Raw genomic sequence first — 19,412 nt, forward strand, 5'->3', positions numbered from 1 at the left:
GAAAGAAAGAAAGAAAGAAAGAAAGAAAGAAAGAAGGAAGGAAGGAAGGAAGGAAGGAAGGAAAGAAGGAAGGAAGGAAGGAAGGAAGGAAGGAAGGAAGGAAGGAAGGAAGGGAGGGAGGGAGGAAGGAAGGAAGGAAGGAAGGGAGGGAGGGAGGAAGGGAGGGAGGAAGGGAGGAAGGGAGGGAGGGAGGAAAGAAGAAAGAAAGAAAGAAAGAAAGAAAGAGAAGAGAAGAGAAGAAAGAAAGAAAGAAAGAAAGGAAAGAAAGAAAGAAAGAAAGGAAAGAAAGAAAGAAAGAAAGAAAGGAAAGAAAAGAAAAGAACTTGGTAGAAGCCAAGAGAAAAGAAAGGTCTTGAGAATTTCCAGAATAGGCCTGTTATGTATCAGCCTTGGTCTGGTGAGGTCTTTCAAACAATATACTTGACTGATTAAGCGTTAGTTAGCCTTGCCTGGGCCATCCTCCTGAAAGATCTATAACATTTCTCCCAGAAGAAAAAAGATGCAATAGCAGACAATATCTCCAGAAGATGGCAGCAGCAGTTCATCGGAGAAGTGATAGCTACTTGGGAGGTAGAGGATAATGAATGGGAGAGGATGAAGTTTCAGTGGGTGATGATAGTTGAGGGGATGAAGTGAGACAGCAGAAGTAGGGGAATCTTTTAACCCTTGCCAAGAGAGTTATGGGTAACTAAGTAGTACAGTGACTAGTATGCTGGGCCAGAAGACAGAAATCTGGCCTGGTTGTGTGACCCTGGGCAAGTCACTTAACCTTTGTTTATCTTGGTTTCCTCATCCACAAAATGAGGAAATAAGAGCACCAATTCCTAGAGTTGAGGTGAGGATCAAATGAGATAATTGTAAAGCACTTAGTATAATGCCAGGTATATAGGAAACACTGTATAAGTATTAGCTGTTGCTATTATCATTATTATTGTGGAGGTCTTAGGAAGAAATGAGGGGATAGCAAGTTGCTAAGAGAAAGAATCACAAGATACATTCCAGATATAATGTATTCATTGTAAACTGTGAATTGTTCAGGGATTGCTTCCTTCCTCTTCATTAGTATAAGAGTCTGTGGGAAACTGCATTATGGGGAACTGAGAAGGGGTGTTTTTTTTTTCTATTTCTTGGACATTCTGTCCTAGTTAAGTGCTTTTTTATTTTATGATTCTTGCCCAGTCTCTTGAAAGAGAATCCGCTGGATAAGGGTTCAAATAATAGTTGCAAATCTATGAAGTATACCCTACACTGAACCTGAGGTCATGAGGGGTTCCTGGGTTTCATGGGACATGGGCTATATGATAAAGAAAATGATGATGTAGTTAACAATTTTAATCTGTATTTATTAAGTAGTTCCTAGCTGTGTGACCCTGGGCAAGTCACTTAACACCCATTGCCTAGCCCTTACCACTCTTCTGCCTTAGAACTGATACATAGTCTTGATTCTAAGATGGAAGTTATGGCTTAAAAAAAAAAGGAAATGAATGTTGGGCTTTGTGTATGGCTTTGTGGGATACCAAGACAACAAATACCAATTCTTCCTTGCCTCCAAGGTGCTAATGGGGGACATGATGTTTTACTGTATTTCTATATACATAATACATAGAAAATGATGGGAGCAGTGAGGTTGCTCAGTGGATTGAGAGTCAGGCCTAGAGGAGATGAAATGAGGCAGCAGAAGTAGGGGGATCTTTTAACCCTTGCCAAGGGACTTATGGATAGCTAAGTTGTGCTATTACTGGATTCAAATATGGTCCTGGATTCAAATATGGCCCCTTATACCTTCTAGCTGTGTGATCCTGGGCAAATAACTTTTTTTTTTTTAAATATATTTTATTTGATCATTTCCAAGCATTATTCATTAAAGACAAAGATCATTTTCTTTTCCTCCCCTCCCCCCCCCATAGCTGACGCGTAAGTCCACTGGGCATTAGATGTTTTCTTGATTTGAACCCATTGCTTTGTTGATAGTATTTGCATTAGAGTGTTCATTTAGAGTCTATCCTCTGTCATGTCCCCTCAACCTCTGTATTCAGGCAGTTGCTTTTTCTCGGTGTTTCCACTCCCATAGTTTATCCTTTGCTTATGAATAGTGTTTTTTTTTCCTGGATCCCTGCAAGTTGTTCAGGGACATTACACCGCCACTAATGGAAAAGTCCATTACGTTCGATTATACCACAGTGTATTAGTCTCTGTGTACAATGTTCTCCTGGTTCTGCTCCTCTCGCTCTGCATCACTTCCTGGAGGTTGTTCCAGTCTCCATGGAACTCCTCCACTTTGTTATTCCTTTTAGCACAATAGTATTCCATCACCAACATATACCACAGTTTGTTCAGCCATTCCCCAATTGATGGGCATCCCCTCGTTTTCCAGTTTTTGGCCACCACAAAGAGCGCAGCTATGAATATTTTTGTACAAGTCTTTGGGTCCATTATCTCTTTGGGGTACAGACCCAGCAGTGCTATGGCTGGATCAAAGGGCAGACAGTCCTTTATCGCCCTTTGGGCATAGTTCCAAATTGCCCTCCAGAATGGTTGGATCAGTTCACAGCTCCACCAGCAATGAATTAGTGTCCCTACTTTGCCACATCCCCTCCAGCATTCATTACTTTCCTTTGCTGTCATGTTAGCCAATCTGCTAGGTGTGAGGTGATACCTCAGAGTTGTTTTGATTTGCATCTCTCTGATTATAAGAGATGTAGAGCACTTCTTCATGTGCTTGTTAATAGTTTTGATCTGGGCAAATAACTTAACCCCCATTGCCTAGCTGGTACTACTTTTCTGCCTTGAAAATAATACACAGTATTGATTCTAAGGTGTAAGGTAAGAAAAAGAAAAAGAAAGAAAATGAATCCAAGGTAGTTTTGGGAGTACATGCACCAGGACCTCTTCTTGGCCCTATGAAAAAGATGAAAATAAACCAGTCACTGGACCTGTCTTCACAGAACTCTCAGTCTAGTAAGGACACAAAGTCTGGTAATAGACACAGGCACAGATAATGATAATATACATTACATGGACAAGTGTTTTAGAGAGTTGTAAAACAAAATGCTTCATGATATCTATGAAGCAAAATTTTTACAAAGAAGAAAAGGGGCATCTGGGAGGTCTTTGTGGAGGATGTGGCATTTAAGTTGCATTTTGAAGGACGCATTAGTATTTTACAGAAGAAGGTTAGAGAGGACATTCACATGAGAGTAGGAGACAATTGTGTATGTCTGGGGGAACAGAATTGCCCCCTAGAAAGTCTTTTCTCCTCAGCAGAAAGTGATTCCTTCTTCATATTTTCCTAGAACAGGGCTTCTAAACTTGAAGTCCATGAACTTGCTTTAAAACATATTTCACAGGTCCAAAACGAGAGATCCTGGGTTCAAATATGGCCTTAGACACCTTTTAGCTATGTGACCCTGGGCAAGTCACTTAATCCTTATTGTGTAGTCCTTACTGCTCTTTTGTCTTAGAACCAGTACTTAGTACTGGTTCTAAGACAAAAGGTATGGGTTAAAAAAATAGATTTTAAATTGTATTTTAATATAACTTGTTTCATTTGTTATCTCATATATATTTTATTTTTTTGTATTTAAAATGTTATTCTGAGAATAATAGTCTTCTACATTTTAAAAAAGATTATTCTGTCACAGGGTCCATAGATAGTACCAAAGTCTGTGCCAATGCCAGACTTTGCCAAAGGAGTTGTCCGTGACACAGAAAAGGTTAAGAACCCTTGTCCTGAAGGATTGGATCTGGATCTCTGTTTGCCCTGCTCCTATCCTACCCTGTTTCAGACCAAAATGTCTATATGGCTTAACAGTACCACCTAGCCAGGGACTTTGCCATATAGTAGAGTTAGTAAATGCTTGTTTCATGAACAAAATATGTGTTGGTAGGAAGTGTCTGTGTGGTAAAATAGCTTTAAAAAAAAAAAAGATCCCCAAAGAAGAAAGCCTCTAGAAACTCTACCCTGCAGCATAGACCACCAAGTGAAGGGAAGTCTGTTCCCTGGCATCAGAGCACCTACTGAACAAGGCCAGGACACTGCCTTCCCACCCTAATTAAATATTACAGCTATTGTTCTCAACCACTTGTCCTTGACAAATTGATTGGATTCTTCCTCATTCTGACAGCCCCTGTGGTTTCCACTGATTACACTGATTGATAATATTGAGTTTAGTGCCCTTTCAAGGTCAAAGTCTGGTTGACTTTGACTGTTAGCTAGGATCTGAGTCTGCCAGGCATCACCTTTTCTTCTCCCTTCTCCCTTCTCCCTATACCTCCCTTCCCTATTATTTTCAGGACCATTCAGTGCCTTCACACCCTTACGCAGAAGATAAACCTTTTACCTTTCCTACTTCTAAGTGGGAGTAGAAACCACTGAGAAAAGAAACTGGAATCCTGTTTGTGAAACTTTATCTCTTTTCTGGGCTTCAAATTCTTCATCTGGGAAGTGAAGAAGTTGGATCAGATAACCTCTGAGATCCCATCTACCCCTGGAGGTTAAGATATGTGTGACATTTTGGGTTTTGGGCTTTTTGAGAGGTGGGTAGAGTCTGGATCTGTGATCTAACTGATATTGGGAGCTCCTAGTCAGGAAATGGCCTCTACCAAAATGTACTGGCAACTGCTCCGCCATCCTAGAGGGCAGCCTAGAAGCACTGACAGGTTAAGTAACTTGATCTGAGTCACTGAGACAGTATGTCTTATATTGTTCTTGTTCAGTAGTTTCCGACTCTTTGTGACCCCATTTGCGGTTTTCTTGGCAAAAATACTGGAGTGGTTTGCTATTTCCTTCTCCAGCTCACTTTACAGATGAAGAAACTGAGACAAATTAAGTTAAGTGAGTTGCCCAGGGTCACAGAGCTAGTAAGTGCCCGAGACTGGATTTCAGCTCAAATCTTCTTGACTCCAAGTCCAGAACTCTATCTATCCACTGTGCTACCTAGCCTGTGCTGAGTATGTCTCATAGCTAACCCTTGAACCCAAGGCTTCCTGATCCCTCCATTAAGCAAGCGTGCCTTTCATGATCCTGTGGTACTAGGTGACATCTGTACATGCTGCAACATAATCTTAAATGCATTCCTTCATTACTTGTTGCTGCCCCAGCCAAGAGTAACAAATAGAGCCTGAAAGAACCTTTCTTAAGATGCTTAGTAAAGATGTAGGAATAAGAATGAAATATTATATAGCCAACAGATTATGAATTCTATAAATCTTTAAGCTGCTATTCTACCTAGACCTGACCAGTCACCATGCATCTGCCAGGAACCCTAATGAGTAAACCAATACTCTGTGGTTTACATAGGAGATTCAGCTGGAGTCTTGATTACATCCCATTGGCCTTAACCAGCAATTAGCCAATCAGCTTGTCTTCTTAGCTTTCTGCTTATTTTATTTATCTGAAATAAAAATATACTTTTAGTATTAGGAAGATTCTCCTAAATTCTTGAAATAATGGAATGTTAGAGGTAGAAGCAAAGGTGTGCAGGAGCTAAATCTTTCTGGACTTGAAAGCTGATTCATTTTTATTGTGAGTATTTACGCTTCCCAAATGGTGAATGCTACAAATCTGGGGTTCATTTTTTATTTTGTTGATTGTCTTGACCTGAGAAAGTGCTATTCACACAGACTAAACTTATAAATATGTCATATGTTGATTTTTTTCTCAGATGGTTGTTAAATATGTATCAATATACCTCTGCACAGAAGTGATCTTTCAAAAAATGAGAAAACCAAGGCTTACGAAGACAAAAAGAATTATAATTAGTACTTTTCCTCATGCTCACGTTTCTTTTGGAAAGTGAGAGAGAAGCCTGGATGTCTCCTATGGAACCATGTTTGTTGGCCTAAGAACTGGCCCAGGTGTAATGACTGGGGTAGGAAGAATGAGGCTTTCCTGGGTGGTACAAACACTAGAGATATGAAAAGATGAAATTAGGATTGCAGAACTGGAATGACCTGGTGGGTTTGTTGGGAGGGCTAGGAGCAGAGTTATCTCTAGGGAACATGGGCCAAACAAATAATCTTTATATAGGTAAAATCTGTTTGGGATGCATTTGGGAAAACCCTGGAGGGAACAAATAAAGGAGAAGTCATAGAAAGGTAATATGGAGTCTGAGGGATGTTGGTGATAAAGTTACCTAGGTGGTGCAGTGGTTAGAGTGTTGGACCTTGAGCCAGGAAGACCTGAGTTCAAATTCTGACAAGAATACTTATAAACTATATGACCCTGGAAAGTCACTTTGTCTTTAGCAGTCTCTGTTTCCTTTTCTGAAAAGATGATAATAATAGCATTGAATTGCAAAGCTATTATATAACATTTGCTAAAACCCTAGAGTGCCACATAAATGCCAGTTGTTGTTGTTGTTGTTGCTGCTGCTGCTGTTGTTATTATTATTATACAGAAGGGAGGGCTCATTTTCTTGGTGGCTTCCATTATAGACATATGAGCAGTGCTGGGTGTGTGTGAAGGTCTAGTTGACATGTTTTTCTTCTCTGAGCACTAGTTCTCTTTGGGGTTAGGGATTGTCTTGCCTATAGAGGATGAAATGAAAAAGAGGCTGAACCTCTCTACTCAGAGTGCTATTCTCTTTTGAGGGAAGAAGGGAGGAAGGCTAACCTCTAGTTGGAACTGGGAACTTATATGGGTGCATATCAAGCATAGCATGTACCTATGTAAGTCAATACAGAGATGTAAATACAAGGTCATTACAAGGGTGAGAGAGAGGGATACTAAGTGCTGGGAGATGGCGATCAGAAAGAGCTTCATGCAGGAAATGGAACTTAAACTAAATTCTGAAAGAAGACAGATCCTCCAGGTGTCAGAAATGAGGAGGGAATAAATTCCAGGCCTGGGAAACAGCCTGTACAAATGCATGGACATGGGAGATAGAGTATCATGAATGAGGAAAAGCAAATTGGTCAATAGTGTGCACAAAGGGTAGTAATGTGTAATAAGTCTGGAACAGAGTGTGCATGAAGAGGAACAAGTGTGATAAGTCTGGAACGGCATGCTGGGATCAGGTTTTGATTTCCTAAACTGGAATGTCCTTGGGTGGGGTGGGGACCTGGGGGTTCACCAGAGGAATTGTTTTGATTGTTTATGACCTTTGCTGGGAGGCTTTGTGTTTTCATTTAGATGAAATGAAAAGGAAAGGGAAAAAATCTTATATTTGATGCATTGTTAGCATGAGGGCTTGCAAAAGGCACTGACGGAACTTTTTTTTTTTGAGACCTAGATGAGCTAAATTTTGATGTTACCAGGGGACACCCAGGGCAGGGGCCTAAGCTAAAAAGAGTAGTTGTAAGATGCTGCAAGATGGAACCTACTATGTATGAAGCCAGAGCTTTATTCCTGGGACAATATCATTCAAATACTTACCTGCTTTATTTCTATATTTTAAAGTGCAATTCAGATTCCACCTTTGATGTCCCCCATAGTGATTGTCCTCTTCCAACCTCTCGTAATACTATCTCTCTTTGCCGTTGTCTGCTTCTCTCTCTTAAATCTTTACCTTCTGACTTAGAATGTGTACTATCAGTTCCAAGGCAGAAGAGAGTAAGGACCAGGCAAACTGGGTTGAATGATTTGCCCAGAGTCCCACAGCTAGGAAGTGTCTGAGGTCAGATTTGAACCTAGGACTTCCTGTCTCCAGGTCTTACTCTCTATACTCTGAGCTGCTCCCTCCCATAACACATGGGTTGTCCAAGTACTTATCTAATAACCAACTCTAGTCTGACCAAGTCACTTCCCTGCTCAGAAAACCTCAATGGCTCTCTAGTGCCTTTGGGATCAAATATAAACTCCTTCAAAATTAAAAAAGCTTCCCAATCTGACCCTAGCATGCCTTTCATATTTATTGTACTTTGTTCTCCTTCATGCACACCATGTCCCAGGCATATTGGGCTATTTGCTGTTCCTCACCCGGGATACACTATCTCCCATTTTTGTACATTTGTACAGGCTGTTCCCCAGGCCTGGCTTGCATTCCCTCCTCAATTCTGACTCTTGACTCTTGCTTCAGAGTTTAGTTTAGGTTCCACCTTCTCTAGAAACCTTTTTCTGATCACCACCACCTCTCAGCTTCTAGTATCCCTCTAACTCCTGAAATTGCATTGCATTTGCTTGGTATGCACTTTGTATTTACATATATGGATACACTCTATTCCTCTCCATGGAATATTGTCTCCTTGAGGGCAGGGACAGCTTAATTCTTGACATTTCCTCTCCCAGCTTACAGTGGACATTGGAAAAATGCTGATTGATTGATATCAGTGTCTTTGTTGTGTTTAATCCCTCTCCTAGTCTGTTTTCTTTGTGAGGAAGGGACCACATTTTATCCAATTTTGTATTTTTCCTACTACCCATCACAGTACTCTGCACAAAATGAATTCTTAATAAGTGTTTGCTGAATGAACAATGATTGGTAGTGACATCTAATCCCCTTACTTAGATTATGATTTTTACAAGAGCAGTGACTATGTCTTAGCTAAATTTTGTTTTTTGTTTCTTGCCCAGTGGGGAGCACTGCAGTGCTGCACACAGTAGGAACTCAAATGCTTGTTGAATGATGTTAATAATAAGAATCATCAGGGGGGAAAATCTTTATAATAAAAACCTCTGACAAAGGCCTAATTACTCAAATTTATAAGGAGCTAAATCAATTGTACAAAAAATCAAGCCATTCCCCATTTGATAGATGGGCAAGGGACATGAATACGCAATTTTCAAATGAAGAATTCAAAACTATCAATAAGCATATGAAAAAGTGCTCTAAATCTCTTAAAATCAGAGAAATGCAAATCAAAACAACTCTGAGGTATCACCTCATACCTAGTGGATTGGCTAAAAAGACAGCAAAGGCAAGTAATGAATGTTGGAGGGGATGTGGCAAAATTGGGACATTAATGCATTGCTGGTGGAGTTGTGAATTGGTCCAACCAGTCTGGAGGGCAATTTGGAACTATGCCCAAAGGGCTTTAAAAGACTGTCTGCCCTTTGATCCACCCATAGCACTGCTGGTTTTGTACCCCAAAGGGATAATAGGGAAAAATATGTGTACAAAAATATTTATAGCTGTGCTCTTTGTAGTGGCAAAAAATTGTAAAATGAGGGGCTGCCTTTCAATTGGGGAATGGCAGAACAAATTGTGGTATCTGTTGGTAATGGAATACTATTGTGCTCAAAGGAATAATAAAGTGGAGGAGTTCCATGGAGACTGGAACAACCTCCAGTAATCAATGCAGAGCGAAAGGATCAGAACCAGAACATTATACACAGAGAAGGATACATTGTGGCACACGCGATGATCCAAGACAATTCTGAGGGACTTACAAGAAAGAACACTATTCACATCCAGAGAAAGAACTGTAGGAGTAGAAACACAGAAGAAAAAAGCAACTGCTTGATCACATGGGTCAATGGGGATATGATTGGGGATGTAGACCATGAGCAATCACTCTAGTGCAAATATTAATAATATGTAAATAGGTCTTGATCAATGACACATGTCAAACCCAGTTGGCTACTGGGGAGCAGGGAAGGGGAGGGAAGAAAATGAATCATGTAACCATGGAAAAATATTCTAAATTAATTAATTAAATAAAAAATTTTCTATTAAAAAAACTCTAAAATGTCGAAAACCCTAAAATACCCAATCCATGTCTCTATTTTACAGGTATGCTTAGAAAGATTAAGTCCTTAAAACCTGGCCCAAAGTTATATAGCTGAGCTTAAACCTAAGGCTTCTGTTAAAGACCAACATGCCCAAGATTTTTTAGGGCTAGCCTAATTCCCATCTGTCCTTGGTAACAATTACTTGCATCTATTCATCTAAGTACTTACCCATGATCTACATATATAGTACTTCTTTTGGAGAGGGCTTAGGAGCTGCAATTCATCCTGGTATGGCAGTGGTCTCCAAATTGGAGTATGTGTACCGCAAGGAATACACTTAATAATTTACTTGGATATGGGAAGAAAATATTCATATTTCCCCATGTTTTCATCTAAAAAAAGAAATAAATTAAGATTTACTAATATTTAGAATATAGATTGACACTAAGACCCTCATCTGATCTACATTTCAAATAGTTAGTTACACATCACTTTGCTATCAGTATGTGAGGAATCCTGAGGATCCAGGGTGATTGTATTGACAGTGGTGTCCTTATTTGTTTTTTCTTTTAATGTATTACAATGTATTCTGGGGTATTTAGATGTTCAAAGAGGACTAGCTCCTCTGGTGGGAGGACTGGCTGATCCCTTTTAAGAGCTGTCCATCCACCTTTGGCATTGACCTGGTACTCAACTCTTACTTGGGGCTCCAAGAAACTATAGCATGCATAGTAGCTACATCCCAGTAAACCCTCTTGGCAAATGACCTAAACCATTTTAGGATAATTGATAAACATGAACCCTTTGGTGAGTTAAGGGGATGTCTACCCAAACATGAATATTTTCTTTGGTGAAATGAGTAGATGAGAGCAATTTGTCTAATGATCCTGATGGTGGTTGGAACAGGTCATGTGGAGTGCTTAGAGCTTGGTCAGAGGTCAAAGACACCAAGACCATCCATTGCATCCTTGGCCATCACCAGTTGTCCTGACTTTTGTCTTGGCACTGGACTTGCATGACTCTGGAAAAGAATTAGACAACTTTGTGCAATACTGCCTCACTTGAATCTAATTCATGCACAAGTCAAGACCACCCTGTAATGTAATAGGCCTCTTTGAAGACAAAGCATAAACAATAATGATCACAATATATCCCAATTTATATGCGCCTAGTTAAGTGGGGCTACAAATTACATTGTCTAGTTTTACCTAAACTAACCCTCACAACAAAATGGCTTAAAGAGAATCTGGCAAAAAAGACAAGATTTGAAGATAATACTAATGCTGTGAGAATGTGTGAATAATATAAGAGTGGAGCTGACACTTTTAATTTGAGAAGGACCTCTGTGTCAACCCTACCACGGAGTAAAAACAATGGCATCTAATTAGATTTGACAAAAATATGAGAAATTATTAAGATTATTTGGAATATGGGTACATATCCACTATCATTAATAATGAACCTAACTATAAGTTTCCATTCTTTCTCAAGATATGAGCTAGCGATAGCTTTAAACCATTCAAAAAAATATATAAACTATGTAAAACTATAAATACTTAAGAAATTTTTCTCACGTCTTGTATCAAAATAAAGTAGCCTTTGAACCATACATCCAAGTTGCTCTATCACTGTGTTAAACTAAGATTCTCAAAATTAATGAAGTAGATCCTATCACCCTTCTAACCAAAAATGTTATTGTTAATAATATTTTAGTGAAAGCAGAAATTTTTGCATATTAATAAGTAAAATAAAGAATATTTAAAATATTATTTGTTATTTTTACTTCATCCTCCTTATTTGTATTATTGCATATCTATCATGATTCATATAATGTATTAATAAGTAGCGAATAGGGCAGCTGGATGACAAAGTGGACAGAGTGACAGCTCTGGAGTTGGGAAGACCTGAGTTCAAATCTGATTTCAGATACTTAATAGCTGTGTGTCTGGACAAATCCTGTTTGTCTAAGTTTTCTCATCTGTAAAATGAGCTGGAGAAGGAAATAGAAAACTACTCCAGTATCTTTGCCAAGAAAACCACAAATGAGGCCATGAAGAGTTGGACATGACTGAAAAGGATTAAACAAATAGTAAATAAAAAAATTATAAATATTCTTATACAGGGGATTTTGTGCTCAAAGTTTTTTGCTGTACAGGTACATGATCAAAATTTTGGATACCATTGTTTATAATATTCCTGGAGAGGAAATTGCCCTTACAATTGTAGATTATCAATGTTCTTCAATCTATAGTCTTAGTTGCCTGGGGCACTAAGAGTTTAAATGTTTTGTCCAGTGTCATGCAACTATTATTTGTCAGACTAAATCTAGTTCCTCCTGACTCTAGTTATCTTCCTCTATTCCATATTTCATAATTCCTCTATATTATTATTAGGATAAAGGATTACTTAACTGCTACTCCACTGAGTAGGACAGCATAATACTGGGATTCTGTATTTTATTAATATATAATATAATAATAATTAATATATAATATTATAATAAGTTATATCATGTGGACTGCCATAGACTCAGTTATACCTTTTAGGTGAATGCTCAAGGATAAGAAGACATCACTCTTACATAAAGATGCTCCACCAATAGAATATTTGTATTTCTCTTTATTAGTGGCATCTTAAACTCTTTTGGGAATGTCAGTTCTTTGACACTTTTAGTGCTCAAGATCTAGTATTGGGCTATGCTGGATTTATAAATCATATCTGAGGAACTTTATGACCTTCAGATGGATCAATGACAATGACCCATGCATCATATTTTTTCATATGGAAATAGAAGAAGCTTTTGCCAGTACAGTGAACATAGAGATGAAGAACTCATCATCCTCATCATTCTAGAGAAGCTAGTAATATCCTACTGAGGGAAGTCAAATCAATCTACCACCAAGGAGCTAGAAAATAGAGGAAGTAAATAGGTATCTGTTTTCAGTGAAACACTTTATAATAGCAGGCCACTACAATGAAAGGATATAGGGTGTTTGAAGGCTAGGCTACAAATATACTAATTATAAACTACTGGTCTCTAAATATGGTTACATAATCATTGCCCCCTGAAAAAGACATGTTGATTTGAACCTCAAAAAGATGATAAAAATCCAAAATCTCATATACATGATAAAAGTAATGAAGTCAATTTTTTTTTCAGAAGAAAGGAATGGACATGATTGTATTCCCACAACCTGGAAACACAACTGCATTGAAGAAGATTTTAAATACATTAAGTCAGTTATTAATGAAGCAGATGAAATTAAAATATCTCAGATTCTCAGGCTACCTGAGCTTTGACTTAAGAAAAGTTTTTGGATAGGGGAGTTATTTTAAAGAATGGCTATGCCATGAAAATAATCACAAAAGAAATTGGCCCATAGTGATGAAGACATGGATTGTATACAGACTTGAGGCGTGTATTTGAACAGTCATCCAGTAACCCATTCCTTGTTGGCTTATATTCCTGCTTCTAAACAACATCAAGTTCCTTATCATAGGGCATTAGAACTAAGAGGATCTCATGTTCCACAGACAAAGGCAAAGAAATCTTCTGAAAGAACATCTCAGGTTTTATGTTGCTGAAATATTGTTTGAATTTCCTGTATTAATGAAATCTACTGGGACTTTTTTTTTGCTTTCAAAGGTCGCATTAAAAGAATAGATTTAAGCATGCACAGACAAGGTTTGGACTCCTGTGAAACAACCAAAATTTTTTTGTGAGACACCAAATTATATTACATAAGAAACCCTAAAATGAGAAGAATACAGTTTCATTGTATATTTGTGGGCTCTTGAGATGATGGCAGGAAAATCTCCATTTGATAAAATCAAGACAGTCTGGCTATGAACACTAAAGATTTCCCTTCCAAGCCTTGGAAAAATCAATTTGAATCACCAGATTTCTCAATGCTAAAACCTTCTATATATAAAAGGAATTATTAAATAAAGATCACAAAGATAAGTTTGGTTGCAAGTTTTAGGCAGCAACTCTCATTTGTTCTTCCATAATTTGCTAGAAAAGGTTCTTCCCCTCATTTCACCCTCAGGCAATAGATAACTATGGTCTGTATAAAATATTTTCAAACCATCTTTTGAAAATACTTCCTACAGGATGACTAAAAAAATCATAGCTGGGGGTGGGGTGGGGTGGGGTGGCCCAGCAGTTGAACTGAACATCTATCCACAGTGGTGATCTTCTGTCCAATACAAAAGGACATCTTCTACCATCATTTCACATAGACAATCTGCATGAGGCCCAGGTGGAAATGATTTAGTTGCAGTTAGTGCATGTTCAGCTCACCACTGAACCTGTGCAGCTAATTCCAGATGCCAGAGATCAGATAAAAAGAATAGGCCAGCTAGCATATGAAGGATTTGAATATATCAAACTTGCTTTCTATTAGTGAGTCAGTATAAGTGGTAATTAAGAATAAGTGAATAAGTGGTAATTACAAGAAAAATAATGTAAATTAACTTTAAAATTTATTCTTAACTGTGGTATGTGCACACAAAGAAGAGGAAATTTATGGTTTTGAATAAAGACTATTGCCTTTTTTTAAATTGTCATTTAAAATCAAAGAAGGTGAAAGGGTTGAATTTAAATGGTTTGATTGAAATATATGCTGAGTCGAAAATGACTTTAATAGCTTTTATTTACAAAAGAGGTGGAAAGAGTGAAAGTAGAGAAATACAAAGGTAGAGAAGGTATTTAGCCTATCTAACTAAATATTGCTTTGGTACTTGACTCAGCCAGGACTTGTTGTTCTTCAACTGGAATTAAACTCTCTCTAGAGGTCAGTAAAGGACAGTCAGCTATTCATTCACCCAAGTTCCCTCCAAGAGGCAGGTCAAGACAATGATTGGAGCTGAAGGTGACTCCTGAGGCCGACTGTCTTCCTTGAGCTGACCTTCTTCCTGAAGTTGACTTCCTTCTTGAAGGTGTCAACTCTTATCAAAGACCTCTGAAGGTCAATTTTTCATCAAAAGGTTCACAGATAAGGGTGTGAATGCTCTAAATCTCACCCTCTGGAGAGGTGAATACTCATCAAAAGAGTCCACAGAGCCCTGGCTGACTGAGGTGTGAACTCCCAAGTGGTTTGCAAGTTCCTTCACCCAGCCCAAGCAGGACTACTTTTAAGTTATTGCCAACCAAAGTGTTAACTCCAACTAGGCAAAGAGAATACAGGATTCCCTTTTTTATAAGTGTAAATTCAGAATAGGCAAAGAGGACCAAGAATTTCCTTTCACAGTGGTTATCTTCCTCCAAAAAAATATTGGTTTTTAGGAGTTTCGGGCACTGATATAACCACTTTCTTAATTGTCTGAAGGAATTTTAGCATTGTGCCTGACTCATTATATTCCCGAGGACTTTTTAAATGACTTTGAATGTGTACATTTTCTTCAGTGCAAGAAAATTTGATGCAATGGCATACAAAATCAAGAATGCTAGTGTAATGACCTTAAGAAAAAAAGTTATACCTATATAGGGAAGAAGTAAGGCCGACAAGGAATAGTAATGCCAGAAACTACATGCTCACATACTTGATAGAGAATGAACATCATATGAAAAGAGAATGAAGTTATAGACAGAGGTCATTTTACAGAATAATAACCCTGAGCCTAGACTGAACATGCCACTAACCACAAATAAATCATTTCCACCTGGACCTCATGCAGATTGTCTATGTGAAATGATGGTAGAGAATATCCTCTTGTGTTGGACAGAAGATCACCACTGTGGATAGATGTTTAGCTCAATTTCTGAGCCACCCCCCAGCTATTATTTTCTAGTCATCCTGAAGGAAATCTTTTCAAAAGATAGTTTGATGACATATGAGAGGGCTGGGTCTCTGTGGATTGAATTGTTCTGTACCCTGAAAACTCATCAAATTATCTACATGATTCCCCATAGAGATAACTCCAGTAGAGATATATTACTGTTTGACTTTTAAACACATGTGCTTTGTAGATCATAGAACTTCAGAGATGGAGGGAAATTAGGAAATCAGTGAACTGAAAGGGCAAGCCCAGTTCATTATTTTATAGGAGAGAAGATTAAGATTTAGTGCTAAAATTTGTAGTAGAATAAGGACAGTGGAAACTTTTTTGGAGGGGAGGGGGAAAATGTTAAATGGGTTTACAAATAATCAGGATATTTTACATGAATTTTCATATATGGTGTATATATATATGCAAATGCAAGGCAAATATGAGTAATTAAAATATTTTATTTTCTCAATTACATGTAATAGCAATTTTCAACATGTTTTCTATAATTATAAGATACAAATTGTTTCTCTTCCTCCCTCCTGTAGATGGTAAGCAATCTGATCTGAGTTATACAGGTATTGTCATGCAAATCTTACTTCCATATTGGTCATTGTTGTAAGAGAATACTCAAATAAAACCAAAACCTCAAAATAAAAACATAAACTAAAGTGATAAATAGTATGCTTTGACCTGCATTCTGACTCTGTTATTTCTCTGAAAGTGGATAACATTATTTAAACTCAGTCTTTCAGAATTGTCCTAGATCATTGTTTTGCCGAGAGTAGCTAAATCTCTCACAGTTGATCATTCCACAATATTGCTGTTTCTGTGTACAATGTTTTCCTGGTTCTGCTTATTTCACTCTGCATCACTTCATGTAGCTTTTTCTGAAATCATCATGCTTATCATTTCTTATAGCACAATAGTATTCAATCACCACCATAGATCATAATTTGTTCAGCCATTCTCCAATCAATGAACATCTCCAGTGAAACCCTCTTTGTCTACCTCTCAAATTGTTTTCTGCAGGAAAATTGCTTCACTCTGTCCCCTTATTCATTATGTCAGCCCCATATTCATTACTTATTTATCATATACTTTGTAATCACCACCACCACCACCACATTTAACTAAAAAAATGCATAAAAATGATGTGCAACACTGCAAACTTTACAATGTTTAAAAATATATAAATTATGTATGCTAATATAAACATCTACTTTTGAGTTCCCTTTGGATTTATTTTAATTGGATACTTCTGTTTTTATCTCTTTATATAGTTTTCTTATTTTCTTTATATTTTCAATATTTGTAATTTCTAATAAATAATACAATCCATTACATTTAAATATAATAATCTTTTCAGCTATTCTCCCAGTCATTGAATTTATTTCCAGTTATTTTGTCATAATAAACAAAGCTTCCAGGAATATTTTCATACATACAAAACTTTTTACCTTTTCAATAATGCCATTAGAGTCTAACCTTGGCAATAAGATCTCTAGGTAAATAAGCATGAATAGTTTTATAGCTTTTAATGTTTATTTCCAAATTGTTTTCTAAAAAAATTCAGAGCTGCTCTAGCAATGTAATTTTAGAGTTGTTTCTCCATGTTCCTATCAACATTTAATTTAATCACTTTAATTTATGTGTTTCTCAGTTAGCACATATTACCAGGACATATTTTGCTAGATTTTTTCTTAGGCAAAAGAGACAATCTGTTGCCAGGACCATACTCTTTCCAAAACAAATCATTCCAGTTTGGTCATAGCCAGTGGAACTTTTGTTCCAGTGCACAACCCCTCCGGGATGCAGGTTTATTTCTATAGTATGATATTGAAGTAAGACTTTGCAGAATATTTATGCTCTCTATGCCATTGTTATCCTACCAGAAACTATGTTTAGATTGTGTGTAGGTTCAGGCTTAGGCTTAGATCTCCTACTAATCTTATGCAGCTGTGTGTGTGGGCTTTTCAGATATCTATCTCATTTACTCATTTAAGGTTCTATGCATCTTCTTCCTTCCTTCCTTCCTTCCCCCCTCCCCCCCCCCCCCTCTCTCTCTCTCTCTCTCTCTCTCTCTCTCTCTCTCTCTCTCTCTCTCTCTCTCTCTCTCTCTCTCTCTCTCTCTCTCTCTCTCTCTCTCTCTCTCTCTCTCTCTCTCTCTCTCTCTCTCTCTCTCTCTCTCTCTCTCTCTCTCTCTCTCTCTCTCTCTCTCTCTCTCTCTTTCTTTCTTTCTTTCTTTCTTTCTTTCTTTCTTTCTTTCTTGTTTAGACTTATCTAGTCCGGAGAGGGAAAAATTAAAGTCCACTGCTATTATTATTTTGTTATCTGTTTCCATGTGTATCTCATTTAGTTTTTCTTTAAAAAATCTGGGTACTGAAATACTTATGGCCTACAAGTCCAATACTGATAATACTTCATTATTTATAGTAACCTGCCAATATAATATGGTTATCCTGGTCATCCCTTCCAACTCTATCTATTTTAGCCCCAATTCTGTCAGAAATCATGATTATTACTTCTGCCTTCTCTGGATTCGTTGAGGCATAGTATATTTTGCTCTAGTCCCTCACTTTCACTACGTTTTTCTCTCATTTTCAGTGTGTTTCTTTTGACAACACATTGTCAGGCTCTGATTTTTTATCCTTTCCACTATCCATTTTCTTTGAATGAATGAATTCATCCCATTCCATTCAATGTTTTAGTTAATAGTTGTACATTTCCATCCACTCCATTCCTCCTCACTGTCCCTCTTTTCCTTTCTTTTTGATGGATACCTCCTCAGCTGTCCAATTTCCATTGACTAACATCTCTCCTATTTATATCATTTCCCCCAAATCCTCCCTTATTTGCTCCCCTTGTCCTCCTAGTTCCAAACTGACTCACCTTTCCAAAGGTCAGTCCCTTATTCCTTCCCCTTACCTTTAAATTCTTACTCTGTCCACCTTTCTCAAAATCCTTTCCTTATCTCCCAACTGTACCTTCCAACTTCTTGATTCTCTTCTCCCTCATCTTACCTTCTACCTCTTGATATGCACTCCCCCTCTCTTTTGTATTTTTCCCTTCCCTCCCTTTTCTTATTCCCTTGTCCTCCTTTCTCTTAACCCACCCTTCTTTCTCTTATTCCCTCAATCCCCCAAGGGACTCCCAGTCTCTCCCTTATTCCTTCACCCCATCTTCCTGTTTTTCTGTATACTAAAATTTTTTTTTTACCCTTCTAATTGTGCATGTTGTTCTCTCTTTATCCTAGGTCTGATGAGAGTTGCATTCTAGTCCTCCCAGCCTTCCACTCCCTCATCTTCTCCTTGGCAGTTCTTCCACTCATTCTTTCTGCATATGGGATAGCCATTCCACCCTGCCTCCTCATGGTCTATTCTACTGCCACTTCAGCCCATTCCATTCCATTTCCTTTAGTTCAAGTCTACTATCCAAATCCCACCCCATTCAAAATACCCTGGCAATGATGCCCTTCTCAGGGGTTATAAACATTTTCCCATACAGAATCAAACAATTTGAACTTTTGGGTTGATTATGATTAGTTTTTCATTACCTTTGTATAGTTCTTATAGATCAAAATTTCTGCTGAGTGCTGGGTTTTTCTCTAGGAATAGTTGAAATGCCTTTAGTTTGTTAAGTATCCATTTTCCCCTCTTATATTTATGCTTTTCTTTTGTAACAAGGGAATCACTTTGCTGAATATGTTATTCTTGGTTGTAAGCCTAGTTCTTCTGCTCTGTAAAATGTTGTGTCCATGTCCTATGGTCTTTTAATAATCAGATTCTAAGTCTTGTGTTATTCTGACTTTGGCTCCATGGTAAAATTTTTCCCCCTCTTGTTTCTTATAGTCTTTTTTCCTTAACCTAGGGGCTATGGAACATAGCAAGGATGTTCCAATGCATTTTCATCTTTGTGTCTCTTTGAGGTGGTGATTGATGAATTCTTTCAATTTCTATTTTATGCTTTGATTCTAAAATTTCTGGGCAGTTCTCTTTGATGATTTCTTGGATCATGGTGTCTAAACTTTTTT

This window comes from Monodelphis domestica, chromosome 1 (assembly GCF_027887165.1).
Source record: "Monodelphis domestica isolate mMonDom1 chromosome 1, mMonDom1.pri, whole genome shotgun sequence".
Classification (NCBI taxonomy): Eukaryota; Metazoa; Chordata; class Mammalia; order Didelphimorphia; family Didelphidae; genus Monodelphis; species Monodelphis domestica.